The following is a 15,383-nucleotide window of genomic DNA, read 5'->3' as shown; positions in this document are numbered from 1 at the left end:
ATTTGAAAAAAAAATCAGTAAAATTGATAAGCCCTTGGCCAGACTTACCAAAAAGACAACAGGAAGGACCCAAATAAAATCATGAATGAAAGAGATCACAACGAACACAACAGAAATGCAACAATTGTATGAGGATATGTTAAAAAACTGTACAACTTGGAAGAAATGGATAAATTCCTAAAAATATATAAACTACCAAAACTGGAATAGGAAGAAATAGAAAACTTGAACAGACTGATAATCAGCAAAGAAATTGAATCAGTAATCAAAAAACTCCCAACAAACCAAAGTCCAGGGCCAAATGGCTTCAAAGGGGAGTTCTACCAAACATTTAAAGAAGAGTTCATACCTATTCTTCTCAAACTATTCCAAAAAGTAGAAAAGAAAGGAAAACTTCCAAAATCAGTCTATGAGGTCAGCATTACTCTGATACCAAAACCAGAGAAAGACCCCACCAAAGAAGTAAGTACAGGCCAATATCCCTGATGAATACAGATGTGAAAAAAAATTTTTTTTTAAGATTTATTTATTTTGGAATGAGAGTGCACATGTGCATGCAGGGGGAGGAACAGAGAGGGAAAGAATCTCAAGCAGACTCCCCACTGAACACAGAGCTCAATGCAGGGCTCAATCCCACAATCCTGAGATCATGACCTGAGCCAAAATCAAGAGTCAGACACTCAACTGACTGAGCCATCCCAGATGCCCTGATGTAGAAATTCTTTTTTTAAGATTTTATTTATTTATTTGAGAGGGGCAGAGGGAGGGGCAGAGGGAGAAGGAGAAGCAAACTTCCCACTGAGCAGGGAGGCTGACACAGGGCTCCATCCCAGGACCCCAGGATCATGACCTGAGCTGAAGGCAGATGCTTAACCCACTGAGTCACCCAGGCGCCCCTGATGTAAAAATTCTTTTTTTTTTTTTAAGACTTTATTTGACAGAGAGAGAGAGCAAGAGAGCACAAGCAGGGAAAGCAGCAGAGGGAGAGGGAGAAGCAAGCTCCCACTGAGCAGGGAGCCCAATGCGGGGCTCAATCCCAGGACCCTGGGATCATGACCTAAGCCAAAGGCAGGCTCTTAACCAAATGAACTACCCAGGCACCCCCGGATGTAAAATTTCTTAATAAAATACTAGCAAACTGAATCCAACAATACATTTAAAAAAAAATCATTCACCAAGATCAAGTGGAATTTACTGCTGGGCTGCCAGCATAGTTCAATATTCATAAATCAATCAAGATACATCACATTAATTTTAAAAAAGGGGTAAAAACTATATAATCATTTCAATAGTTGCAGAAAAAACATCTGACACAGTACAGTATCTGTTTATAATAAAAACCCTCAACAAAGTAGGTTTAGAGGAAACATACCCCAACATAATAAGGACCATATATGAAAAAAAAAACATAGCTAATATAATCCTCAATGGGGGAAAACATAGCTTTTCCTCTACAGTCAGGAACAAAACAGGGATGTCCACTCTCACCACTGTTATTTAACATAGTGCTGCAAGTCCTAGCCTCAGCAATCAGACAACAAAAAGAAAGGGCATCCAAATTGGCAAAGAAGAAGTAAAGTTTTCACTATTTGCAGATGACACAATACTCTATATAGAAAACCTGAAAGACTCCACCCAAAAACTGCAAGAACTGAAAAACTAATTCAGTAAAGTTGTAGGATACAAAATCAATGTACAGAAATTTGTTGCATTTCTATACATCAATAATGAAGCAGAAAGAGAAATTAAGGAATCAATCCCATTTACAATTACACCAAAGACAGTAAGATACCCAGGAAGAAACCTAAACAAAGAGGTGAAAGACCTGTACTCTGAAAACTATAAAACACCCATGAAAGAAATTGAAAATGACACCAAGAAATGGAAAGATTCCATGCTCATGGATTGGAAGGACAAATATTGTTAAAATGTCTATACTACCCAAAGCAATATAAAGCTTTAAGGCAATGCCTATCAAAATACCACCAGCATTTTTCACAGAACTAGAACAAACAATCCTAAAATTTCCATGGAATCACAAAAGACCCCTAGTGGCCAAAGCAATCATGAAAAAAGAAAAGCAAACCTAGGGGCATCACAATTCTAAACTCAAGTTATATTAAAAGCTGTAGTGATCAAAAGAGTATGGTAATGGAACAAAATAAAAAACACAAAAATGAACCCACAACTATATGGTCAATTAATCTTCAACAAAGCAGCAAATAACACCCAATTAGAAAAAAGTCTCTTAAACAAATGGTGTTGAGAATACTGGGCAGCAATATTCAAAAGACTGAAACTGGACCACTTTCCTACACCAAACACAAAAATAAATTCAAAATGGATTAAAGACCTAAATATAAGAATTGAACCATAAAAATCCTAGAGAACACAGACAGCAACCTCTTTGACACTGCCATAGCAACATCTTTCTAGATATGTCTCCTGAGGCAAGGGAAACAAAAGCGAAAATAAAGTATTGGGACTTCATCAAAATAAAAAGCTTCTATAAAGTGAAGGAAACAACAAAACTAAAAGGCAACCTGCAGAATGGGAGCATATATTTGCAAATGACATATCCAATAAAGAATTAGTATCCAAAATATACAAAGAATTTATAAAGCTCAATACCCAAAAAATGAATAATCCAATTAAAAAATGGGCAGAAGACACAGACAGACATTCTTCCAAAGAAGACATAGAGATGGCCAAACGACATATGAAAAGATGCTCAACATCACTCATCATCAGGGAAATACAAACCAAAACAACGAGGTATCACCTCACACCTGTCAGGATGGCTAAAATAGAAAACACAAAAAACAACAGGTGTTGGCAAGAATGTGGAAAAAGAACCCTCTTGCACTATTGGTAGGAATGCAAACTAGCACAGCCACTCTGGAAAACAGTACAGAGTTTCCTCAAAAAGATAAAAACAGAACTACCCTACAATCCAGCCATCACACTATTAGGTATTTACCCAAAGAATACAAAAATACTAATTCGAAAGGATACATGCACCCCAATGTTTATAGCAGCATTATTTACAACAGCCAAATTATGAAAACAGCCCAAGCGTCCATCGACTGACGGAGAGATAAAGAAGATGTGGTGTGTGTGTGTGTGTGTGTGTTTGTGTGTGTGTGTTTGTGTGTGTGTGTATATAAGATAATACACACATACATGGAATATCACTCAGCCATCAAAAAGAATGAAATCTTCCATTTGCAATGATGTGGATGGACCAAGAGAGTATTATGTCAAGTGAAGTAAGTCAGTCAGAGAAAGACAAATACCATATGATTGCATGCATATGTGGAATTTAAGAAACAAAACAAACGAGCAAAGAGAAAAAAAGAGAGAGGGAGACAAACCAAGAAAGAGACTCTTAACTATAGAAAACAAACTTGGTGGTTACCAGAGGGGAGGTGGGTGCAGGGATGGGTTGAATACGTGATTAAGAATTAAGGAGTGCACTTGCTGTGATGAGCACTGGGTGTTGTATGGAAGCGCTGAATCACTATATTGTACACCTGAAACTAATATTACACTGTATATTAACTAACTGGAATTTGAATTAAAACTTTTTTAAAAAACACCCAAATATATGTTTCCTACAGAATATACTTTAGATTCAATGACCAAATGGGCTGAGGGCAAAAGAAGAGGAAAAGATACACCACACACCATAATGAAAAGATTCTGGAGTAGCTATACTAACATTGTATACAATGCACTTTAAGATAAAAATTGTTACTAGAGACAAAGGGCACTATATAATTATAAAAACTGAAATCCATCAAGAAGATATAGAAATTATAAATACATATGCACCTAACAACAGAACTTCCAAACGTAAAAGGCAAAAAATTACAGTTGAAGGGAGAAAGATAATTCTACAACAATATTTGGAGAATTTATTACTCTATTTTTGATATCAGATAAAGCAACCAGACAAAACATCATCAAGGAAAGAGACTTGAACGATACTACAAGCCAACTAGACTTAGCAAACATCTATAAAACAGTCTAGGCTTCATATCATTTTCACATGCACATAGAACATTCCCTAGGCCATAAACAAATCTCAATAAATGGACTGAAATCATACAAAGTACATTCTCCAACCAAAACAGAATAAAATTAGAAAACAATATCAGGTAAAATATTTGAGAAATTTGCAAATATGTGAAAATTTATAGAACATTCTCCTAAATAACCAATAAGCCACAGAAGAAATACCAAGGGAAGTTAGGAAACACTTTGAGATAGAAACACAAAACTTATGGGATGTAGCAAAAGCAGCAAGAGCTATGCCATAAGGGAAATTTATAGTGTAAATACCTATAAAAAAGAAAATCTCAAATCAACCTGTTGTACACCTTAAATTTCCACAATGTTATATGTCAATTACATGTAAACTTAAAAAATAAAATCTTAAAAAGTTTAAAACTTTAAAAGTTAAAAAGACCTCAAATCAACAACCTAACCATTCACCTTAAGAAACCAGAGAAAAGGGGCACTTTGGTGGCTCAGTCAGTTAAGTGTCGGACTCTTGATTACAGCTCAGGTCATGAATTCAGGGTTGTGAGATCAAGCCGCACATCAGGCTCCACATTCAACAGGGAGTCTCCTTTAGATTCTCTCCCTCTCCTTCTGCCCCTCCCCCTGCTTGCACACAGATGTGCTCTTTCTCAAATAAATCTTTTTTAAAAAAACAGAAAAAGAAGAGTAAACTAAAACCCAAAGCCAGTAGACAGAAGGAATTAATTAGACTACAGTGAAATAAATACAACAGAGAAAAAAGAATAAAGAAAATCAACAAAATAAAAAGCTGGTTCCTTGAAAAGATCAACAGAATTAACAATCTTGGATTTAACAAGAACAAAAAAGAGAAGACTCAAATTACTAAAATCAGTAATTACTACCAACCTTACATAAATAAAAATTATTATAAAGAATTATAGGGAATACTATAAACAATTGTAATCAAATCAATTATATAACTAGATGAAGTGGACAAAGTCCTAGAAGACACAAAGTACTAAAATCAATTCACAAAGAAATGCTCTGAATAAAGCCATAACAAGTCAAGAAAAGTCTAATATCAAATGGCTTCACTAGTGGATTCTACCAAACCTTAAGAATGAACACCAATCCTTAACAAACTCTTCCAAAGTATAGAAGAGATGGGAACACTTCCCAATTTATTTTATGAGGCCAGTTTTCCCTGATTCCAAAACCAAAGACACTGCAAGAAAACTACAAACATATATTTATATAAATGCAAAAATCCTGAGACAATGTCAGCAAATCAAATCCAGAAACATACATAAAGGATGACCATACATAAAGCATGAGCAAGGGTGGATTGTCCCAAGCATGTAAGATTGTTTCAACATATGAAAATCAACTAATGTCATACACCATATTAATAAATGACAAAAAGCACACAATCTCAATAGACACTGAAAAAGCACTTAACAAAATCCAACACTTGTCCATGACAAACACAAAGAATAAGTCAGAAATAGAGAACATCAACATGAAAAAGGACATCTAAGAAAACTCACAGCTAACTTCACACTTAATGATTACCCCATAAGATCAACAAGACTGGATGTCTGCTCTCACCATTTCTATTCAATATTGTATAGGAGGTTCTAGCCAACACAATTAAGCAAGAAAAATTAAAAGGTATCCAGATTGGAAGGAAAAAGTGAGACTATCTCTCATCAAAGATGATATATCATGTATATATAAATCCTAATAACTCATTAAAATAACTATCAGAACTGTTAAATGAGTTAGGGATGTTTGTAGGATACAGGACTAATATACAGAATTGTATTTCTATATATTAAAAATAACGATCCAAAAATGGAATTAAGAAGACAATTCCATTTACAATAGCATCAAAAGAATAAAATATTAAAAAACAAATTTTACCAAAAATAATGCAAGACTTGTACATGGAAAACTAGAAGACGTTACTGAAAGAAATTTAAGAAGATCTAAATAAATGGGGGCACCTGGGTGGCTCAGTTGGTTAAGTGCCTGCCTTTGGCTCAGGTCACGGTCTCAAGGTGTTGGGACTGAGCCCCACATTGGGCTCCCTACTCAGCGGGGAATCTGCTTCTCCTTCTCCCTTTGCCCCTCCCCCCACTCATGTGCTTGCACGCATGCTCTCTCTCTCTCCCAAATAAATAAAATCTTAAAGAAAAAGATCTAAATGAATGAAAAGACATTTCATGTTCATGGACTGGAAGACTAATACTGTTAAGATAGCAATATTCCTCAACTTGATCTACAGGGTCAATGCAAACCCTGCCAAAATTCCAACTGGAGAAAGGTGCCAAGATAATTCAGAGGAGGAAAGAACAGTTTTTTCAACACATGGTGCTAAGATAACTGAACATCTAAAGCAAAAACATGAAGTTAGACACCTATCTTACACTATATACAAAATTCACAAAAAAGATCAAACACCTAAATGTAAGAGCTGAAACTCTAATGCTCTTGGAAGAAAACATAAGATTAAGTCTTCATGACCCTGAATCAGGCAATGGTTTCTTAAATATGAAGCCTAAAGGGGGTGCCTGACTGGCTCAGCTGTTGGAACATGTGACTCTTGATCTTGGGGTTGTGACTTCAAGCCCCATGTTAGGCATGGAGCCTACTTAAAACAACAACAACAAAAGAAATCTAAAGCATAAGCAACAAAAGAAAACACAAATAAATTGAAGTTTGCAAAATTAAAAACCTCTGTGCTTGAAAGGACACCATCAAGAAAGTGAAATGACACTCACAGAACTGGACATCTGTATTTGCAAATTATATAGCTGATTAAGTATCTAGAATATATAAAGACATCTTATAACAATAAAAAGACTACTTAATTTTAAAATGGTCAAAGGAATAGAAATTTCTCCAAATATATACAAATAGCCCAAAAGTACATGAAAATATGCTTTATCCATTATCCATCAGGGAAATGCAATCAAAACCACAAAATATTACTTCATCCCATTAGGACGGCTAGAATCAAAGAGTCAGATAATAACAAGTGTTAGGGAGGAAGCTAAGAAATTGGAACCTTCATACACTGCTGGCAGAAATATGAAATGGGGCAGCCACTTTGGAAAACAATCTGGCAATTCCTCAAAATGTTAGACTTAGGGTTCTAGAATTACCATATGACCAGCAATTCATGTCCACACAAAAACTTGAACTCAAATGTTCATAGCAGCATTATTCATAATATCCAAAAAGTGGAAACAATCTAAACACCCATCAAGTGATTAATGGACAAGTAAAAAGCATTATGTCTATAAAATAGAATATTATTCAGCAATACAAAGAAACCAGCACATGGAAGAACATTGAAAACATTATGCTAAGTGAAAGAAACCAGTAACAAAAGAGTATATATTGTATTTTTACATTTACATGAAATGTCTAGACTAGGCAAATCTACAGAGACAGAAAATAGATCAGTAGTTGCCTAGAGATAGAGTGGGACAGTTGGGAGTAACAGGTAAGGAGTATGCAGTTTCTTTGTGGGGTAATGAAAATGTTCTAAAATTGACTGTAGTAATGAATGCACAACTCTGTAAATACACTACAAAATTTCATACCTAAAATGGGCAAATGTATGGTATGTGACATAACTCAACAAAGCTGCTACCAAAAAAAAAAAAAAAAAAATAGGCTGGGACCTACACACTAAACCTCTTGGGGTGACTGCTTACTAAAACCAAAGATTTAAATAGGATTCACAGTCTCAAACAAAATATCAAAAATGTCCAGGATATAATCAAAAGTCAATCATCATACCAAGAATCAGGAAAATACAACTTAAATAAAAAAGACAATTAACATATACTAATACCACACATGAATCAAATGTCAGAATTACCTGACAAGGATTTTAAAGCAGCCATCATGCTTTAATGAGCAATGATCTACTACTGAAACAAACAACAAAATAAAGTTTACCAGAAATAGCAGATACAGAAGAGAACCAAGTGGAAATTACAGAACTGAAAAATAACCAAAACAAAAAGTCAATAGATGGGGCGCCTGGGTGGCTCAGCTGGTTAAGCGACTGCCTTCAAGCCCCTTGTCAGGCTTCTTGCTCCTTGGGGAGCCTGCTTCTCCCTCCCTCTGCCTGCCGCTCCCCCTGCTTGTGCTCTCTCTCTCTCTCTCTGTGTCAAATAAATAAATAAAATCTTAAAAAAAAAGTCAATAGATGGGCTCAATCACAGATTGAATACAAGAGAAAAACAAGTGAAGTTGAAACTGGAAGTAGAACAACAGGAATTACCCAATCTAAACAAAAGAAGAAAAAAATGTCTCATGCACTGTAGGACAGTAACAAAAGATCTAAGAGTTGTATTCTCACAGTCACAGAAAGAAGGGGAAAAGAGTGCTGCTGAAAAATTATTCTAAAAAAAAAGAAAGAAAAAAAAAGGAATATTTATACTAAAAATCACTGAAACATCCAAAATGGCAAAAGACATAAACTTACAGTTCAAAAAGCTAATAGAAGGGCACCTGGCTGACTCACTCAGTAGAGCATGGAACTCTTGATCTCAGGGTTGTGAGCTCAAGCCCCACACTGGGTATGGAGCCTACTTAAAAAAATAATTAAAAAAAAAAAAGCTAAGAACTCCAAATAGGATAAGCCCAAACAAATTCATGCCAAGACCCATATCATAATTAAACGTCTGAAAACTAAGGACAAAGAAAAAGCCTTTAAAGCAGGCAGGGAGAGGGATGCCTGGGTGGCTCAGTTGGTTAAGCGTCTGCCTTTGGCTCAGGTCATGAACCCAGGGTCCTGGGATAGAGTCCCACATTGGGCTCCCTGCTCAGCGGGGAGCGTGCCTCTCCCTCTGCCTGCCGCTCCCCCTGCCTGTGCTCTCTCTCTCTCTCTGACAAATAAATAAATAAAATCTTTTAAAAAATCAATAAATAGGGCGCCTGGGTGGCTCAGTCGTTAAGCGTCTACCTTCGGCTCAGGTCATGATCCCAGGGTCCCGGGATTGAGCCCCGCATCGGGCTCCCTGCTCAGCGGGAAGCCTACTCCTCCCTCTCCCACTCCCCCTGCTTGTGTTCCTGCTCTCGTTACCTCTCTCTGTCAAATAAATAAAATCTTTTTAAAAAATCAATAAAATAAAACAAAATAAAGCAGCCAAGGAGAAAGGATACATCACCTATAGAGAAACATAAATTCCAATGACAGAGGATTCCTCGCCTAAAATCATAGAGGTCTGAAGAAGGTAGTAAACCATTTTCAAATGCTAAAAGTAAGGAACCGTCAACCACAAATTCTATAAAGAGAAACAGCTGACAAAAACCTTAAGAAAACTAAAGAACAAAAGAAGACAACTCTATAGTTTATATCTTAGTTCTAACTTATTACAAAATATACGGTACCATTATATGAGATTTTTCTTATAACAGTAATTAAATATTTGGGAATTACAGATTCCCCCCTCACCAACACCAATGCCAATGAGACTCCTGTATGTAGATAGCTTAATGCATATTCCCTGCTTTCTTAATTCTCTTAAAAAGAAATAGTTCTTCCATTGTTCAAGATCTTTTATCAATTTTACAGTTTTTGTTCTACTTGAAAATCCCAAAGCTTATAAGCCTAAAATCAGAGCTATTTGTTTACAAAAGATGGAAGATACCTATGTCTCAACCATCCATAAAGTCTATTTTAAATAGCATCCACTAAAGAGGAAGCCTGAATGAACCTCTATAATCATGTACTAGCTTAGCCAGGTTAAAAGCCAAATCATAAGAGCAAATATTTATCTTAATCCACTCTAATTTATTACGAGTGTGTGTTTTTTTAAACAAGAATGACTATGCAAGTATGACTAGTGACCTGTTAATCAGTCAAGAAAGAAACAGATGGTCATCTTGCAAAACCGTGAATTCAAGATCTGTTTTACATTATTTACCAACTGATCCATTCAACCAATTTTTATCACGTTTTTAAAATATACGAAGTACTATACAAGGCAGTGACAAAAAGATAAATAAGGTATTACAATACTGTGATATAAGAATTATTACAGAATGTACTAGGTCTTCATCCCTGGCTCCTGACACAGAGCTCCTAAAACCCTTGGAATTTCTTGATGGGGTGAGAGGAGCATCTTTTGTTACTCATAATAAGCCCCCTTCAACCATATCTTGGAGGATGGGGGCTGGTTGTCAGAAGAACCAACCCCTGACCTCAGGATGGGGGAAAAGGGTTGCAGATTGAGTTTATCACCAACAACCAATGATTACGCCTACATAAAAATCCTAACTGAAGGGATTCAGAGAGCTTCTGGGTTGGTGAACACATGGAGGTGCCGGGAGGATGGTGCCCCCAGGGAAAGCTCATGGAAGCTCCATGCCCCTTCCCACATACTCTGCCCTAGGCATCTCTTCCATTTGCTGTTCCTGAGTTATACCCTTTATAATAAGCAGGTAGTGGTTAAGAGCTTTCCCGAGTTCTGTGAGTCATTACAGCAAATTATTGACCTGAGGAGGGGGTTGTGGGAAGCCCCAGTTTATAGCCAGTTGGTCAAAAGTACACGTCACAACCTGGGACTTGCAAATGGCATAGCAGTGGGGTGTGGAGGAGGTGGGTGGGGGCTAAGTTCTTCATCTGTGTGGTCTGCACTAACTCCAGGTAGGTAGTGTCATGACTGGGTTAAATTGTAGGACACCCAATAGGTGTCTGGACAGTTGGAGAACTGTAAGGGGAAAGCCCACATAATTTGCTGTCAGAAGGGTCATGAGTTGTGCAGAAGAAACAGCAGGCACAGTCCTAGACCTCAAGGAATTCCTAGTCGTGACAAAAATGGGCCCATGAGAAATAATTTAAATGAAATGGTATGTACTTTAACAGATACATATACCAAGTGCCAGGAAAGTAAGCAACTAACCATGCCAACAAAAATGACATTTATCCTAATTTTTAAATGATGAGTTAAATACTGTAATTCCTCAGGGTTCTATCAGTCCCTCCTCAAGCTCTCAGTCCAGTTCTCAGCCCTAGCTGCTATTACCGTCACATGGGAAGCATGTTTTTAATTTTTTTTTTAAGATTTTATTTATTTATTTGAGAGAGCACGAGCAGAGGGGGTGGAAAGGAGGAGACTCCCCACTGAGTGGGATGGGAGCCTGACGTGGAGCTCGATCCCAGGACCCCCGAGATCATGACCTGAGCTGAAGGCAGACACTTAACCGAATGAGCCACCCAGGTGCCCAGGGAAGCATTTTTTAAATGACAAGGTCTGGCCCTACACCAAACCAACTGAATCAGAATCTCTGTGAAAGCCTTCATCCCCTCATCCTTAACCTTTAAAAGCTCCCCAGGTGGTTTTAAAGTAGTGCCTGCGTAAATGAATGAATGAATGAAGTAGCGCTTGGATTGGAAATGACCATCTCTGTTTGGGAAAAACATAACCCAGGCCTCAACCAATCTTCTGGCGGTGAGGAGAGAAAGAAAAAGATTTCAGGTAGACACAACATGAGCAATGACAGACTTAACTGTGAGGAGAGAAGAGGATTCTAACGTTTCTAGGGTGAGGCCTAAAATAGGAAAATGAGTATTTATACTGCTTGAGGGGGCTATGTGAGTAGAGGGAAGGGAAAGAAAAAGATAACCAAGTTTGGAGTACTCAGTATCCAAGTTTAGTTATCCAAAAGATAGATGAAAAGAACACTTGAAACTCAAGAAAAATGGGGACTGAATACACATCTCTGAAAACCCTAAGTATACAGGTGCTATTCGAAGACATGATAGAAGTGTAATCACACAAGGAAATTAGAGAACAGAGAAAAGAGCAAAAACTGAAAATCTAAGGAAGACCAGACTAATGAGAGAAAATGAAAAAAGAGGGAAGCATCAAGAGAAGGTTTTTGTTTTTGTTTTAGAAGGTATAAACCTGACCATACACACAGGAGGAGAAAAAAATGAGAACATAGAGGAGATCAAAGATGTTAGCCTTAGAAAGAAGGGCCTTTTTTCCTCTGGTAAAGGAAAGGAGATCAGAAATCAGGCATAGACACACAAAAAAATGATAGACCCTTACTAGTTCAGGGCTAAAGTCCACCAATTTCTTCTGTGAATTTTCTTTTCTTTTTTAAGATTTTATTTATTTGACAGAGAGAGACACAGCGAGAGAGGGAACACAAGCAGGGGGAGTGGGAGAGGGAGAAGCAGGCTTCCCGCAGAGCAGGGAGCCCGATGCAGGGCTCGATCCCAGGACCCCGGGATCATGACCTGAGCCGAAGGCAGACGCTTAACTGACTGAGGCACCCAGGTGCCCCTCTTCTGTGAATTTTCTGCTTATTGCAAAATAAGCAATGAAGAAATATCAAGAGTAGGACAAAGAGAGGAGAACGGTAAGAATCTATAAAAAGCCAGTCAGGTTTTAGTACATAAGAATATCCTATGGGGTAAATCGAAGGATCTCCAGCCAGTATGAATAAAGTCAGAATCCAGAAGTCTAGAACAGCACCAGCAGCTCACTTACATGATTTTCTCCAGTCTGCTCTGGAGAGCCTAGGAGAAGAAAAAGCAACTGTTTGATTCATCCTGGCTTGTAGACCATTAAAGCAAATGTGGCAAGAATGGGCTGAGGCCAGTAACACTGTTTTTATAATTTTGAAAAGTCAAACTTATTTCACTTTAAAAAAAAAAAAATGTAGCTACTTCCTCTGATTGCCAGAAAGTGTTGGGGAAAGGGAGAGATAATTACTCTCTCACTCTTACAGAACTTGTTAGGACTTTTACTCCTAAGCATTTTTGATCCCTCTAGCATCTGATTCCAAGAATTCTAAACCCGATTCCCCTAGGCTCTTATAGGATGAAAATTCACTGCAGAATTGGACTATCCAGCTGAGAGATAAACAAGTAAAACACTTCTTACATACAATGTTATTAGTTTGAAGGGGGGGTGATAAGGGAATAATTACATTGTGAGGTTCCCTAAGAATCCTTTACAAAGCCAATTAACATAAAACAATATTTGATACAAAAATAGCAAAATTCACTTTTTTCCTGAATAAATGCAGTGGGTAAAAATTGACAATTTAATCTCTTTCTCACACTTGGGAGTTCAATAATTTGTCCTGCCATCTCCCATACCACTCTTCCAACAGTGGGTCCAATCCCTCTGGATACTGGACTCCCTCTTGCTACCACCATCTGGAAAGTACAAAGACCTGGAAGGAGGAAGAGACTAACACGCATAAGCACCCACTGTGTGGCAGGCCTACTGTGTGCCAGGTTCTGGGCAAGGCGCTTTACATGTTAGCGGTGCAGCTCACTGAAAGACGAATTACGTTAAAACTATAGATCTGGTATTCAGGAGAGTATTAGAGTGTCTGAAGGTTTAAGCGTAAAGGAAAAGAAGTGGTTGATGAAAGTAAGGGGAGAAGAGGCGAGGTGGTAGAGGAAGGCATCTGGGAGCAAAAGGGCAAAACCCAAGGGACATGGGGGTTGGGGGGGGCGACTGAAAGGTACAGAGAATATGTAATTAAAGGGCAGGGATGAGGGTGATTCTGCGGAAGAGAAGCCCAGGTTTAAGTGAGGGCAAAAGTCTGATCTGATCCCGACGGGATGAGCTGCGCGGGGGGGGTTCATCCCCGGAAGGCGCCCCGAAGGACTGCAGAGGCTGGGAAACGGTGCCAGCGCCGCGAAAGGGGAGGGGACGGAGAGGAGAGGGAAGGGAGCAAAGATGAGACGGGAGGGGGCGGGGGGCCGACCACGGCGAGGACTAGCGGGGTGACGGCGCAGCGGAGACCGGGAAACGCAGGCGCTGGGGGAAGGGGAGCGGGCGTGGGTGCAGCAGCCGGCCCGCCAGGGCGAGGGACGCCGCGCTAGGGGGGCGGGGCTGGGCAACTGCCCCGGGGCAGATGGGGAGATGTGGGGGCAGGAGGGGACGCTGGGCCAAGGGATGCCAGGGCAGAGCCGGCCCGGGGCCCGGAGCCAGGTGGGCGGCGACTGGAAGGCGGCGGGGCCGGGGCGGCGCTCCGAGCCGAGCCACAGCGAGCGCGGCGTCCCCCTTACCTGGGATGAGTGAGGAGCCGCCGCGCCGCCTCCCCAGCATCCTGTGCTCAGCCGCTTCTTCCACTGCCCTAGGTGGGGGCCATTCCGCCTGTCCCGGGAGCCCGCCCTCACCGCCAGGCGCCAGCTGCAGCCAGCCCGGCCCGGCCCCGCGGAGCAGCGCCGAAGCGACCCGCGCCCGCGGCTGCCTCAGCAGCGACTCCCGCCGTCGCCGCTTCAGCGCCGGCCGCCAGCCTCGCAGGCGGGCCTGGGATCACACGTAAGCAGCGATTGGTTGCTGCACGCCCGCCCCGGGCGATGTGTCGGCTCCTCTGATTGGTGGTTTTCGCTAGCTACCGCTCGCGGGGGGCGGTGTTCGGAGTAGCGCCGGGTCCAGCAGGCGTTAAAGGGCGGGATGGGTCTGACGTCGCGGCCGGGCTGGCGTCCGGGCGCCCGCGCGCTCCCCACGAGGGCTCCGGAGCTGCCACCTGCCTGGACTGGTCGTTGCCCTAGCGACGGCGCGTTTGACCTAGCCGGGGGGAAACTGGGCTGGGATGCGGTCCACGCCGCCCCAACCCCTACGTGAGCGGCCTTCATCCATGAAACCCTGGCACGCTACAGGAAAAGGAGCTTTTTCCAAGAAGGTCTCTTTCTGCATGTCCGCTGCTTCGAATACCACCTCTCTGGCCCCTGCTGGCGGAGGAGCTTTCATCTCATTGGCGAGAACTCAAGAACAGATAGCAAATTCACACAATATTGCATTCCACACAGAAGCGTGAGCGAGGGGCGCTTGGGTGGCTCAGTCGGTTGAGCGTCTGCCTGCGGCTCAGGTCATGATCCCAGGATCTTGGGATCGGGTCCCGCGTTGGGCTCCCTGCTCCGCGGGGAGCCTGCTTCTCTCTCTTCCCTCTGCCTGCTGCTCCCCCTGCTTGTGCTCTCTCTCTGACAAATAAATTTTAAAAATCTTTAAAAAAAAAAAGTGAGTGAGTGATAGGAGATTCTGTCCCAACCATAGAGGCGGGGACCATAGGGGCGGGGAACTGATACTTGAGAGAAAGAAGTGAAAACGGATTGGAGAAAAGGCGAAGGGAAGAGAGACATTGGGGAGAGGGCTGAAATTTCCCAACTGAAAATTAATAGTTGATGTTTTTGATTCCTTCCTACTGACATATCCACACCAGGTTCTGTCAAAGCAATCATCAGTTCTGTGAACTGTGAAAGAAGATTTAAAATTAAGTGAGCATTGTCACAGAGTCACTCTAGAGTCGAGAGCACACTGGGGAAGTAGGGCCTAGTTCAAGTCCAGGAACACCTCAAACTT

General features: G+C 40.7%; 1 protein-coding gene across 1 annotated transcript in view; it reads right to left on the bottom strand.

Annotated features, from left to right (window-relative positions):
• TPST1 (tyrosylprotein sulfotransferase 1) overlaps window positions 1-14,269 on the bottom strand; it is a 160,785-nt gene extending 146,516 nt beyond the window's left edge. Inside the window, exon 1 of the mRNA XM_028109996.2 lies at window positions 14,087-14,269. The gene's annotated coding sequence lies outside the window, so the exon portion shown is untranslated. The remainder of the gene's footprint in view (window positions 1-14,086) is intronic.
• Between the last annotated feature and the right edge of the window lie 1,114 nt (window positions 14,270-15,383).

The sequence above is a fragment of the Eumetopias jubatus genome, unplaced genomic scaffold (assembly GCF_037043125.1).
Source record: "Eumetopias jubatus isolate StellerSeaLion01/CBP00866 unplaced genomic scaffold, mEumJub1_p1.0 scaffold_12, whole genome shotgun sequence".
NCBI lineage: Eukaryota > Metazoa > Chordata > Mammalia > Carnivora > Otariidae > Eumetopias > Eumetopias jubatus.
Note: the sequence above shows the minus strand (reverse complement) of the source record. Positions and strands in the feature narration are given on the sequence as shown.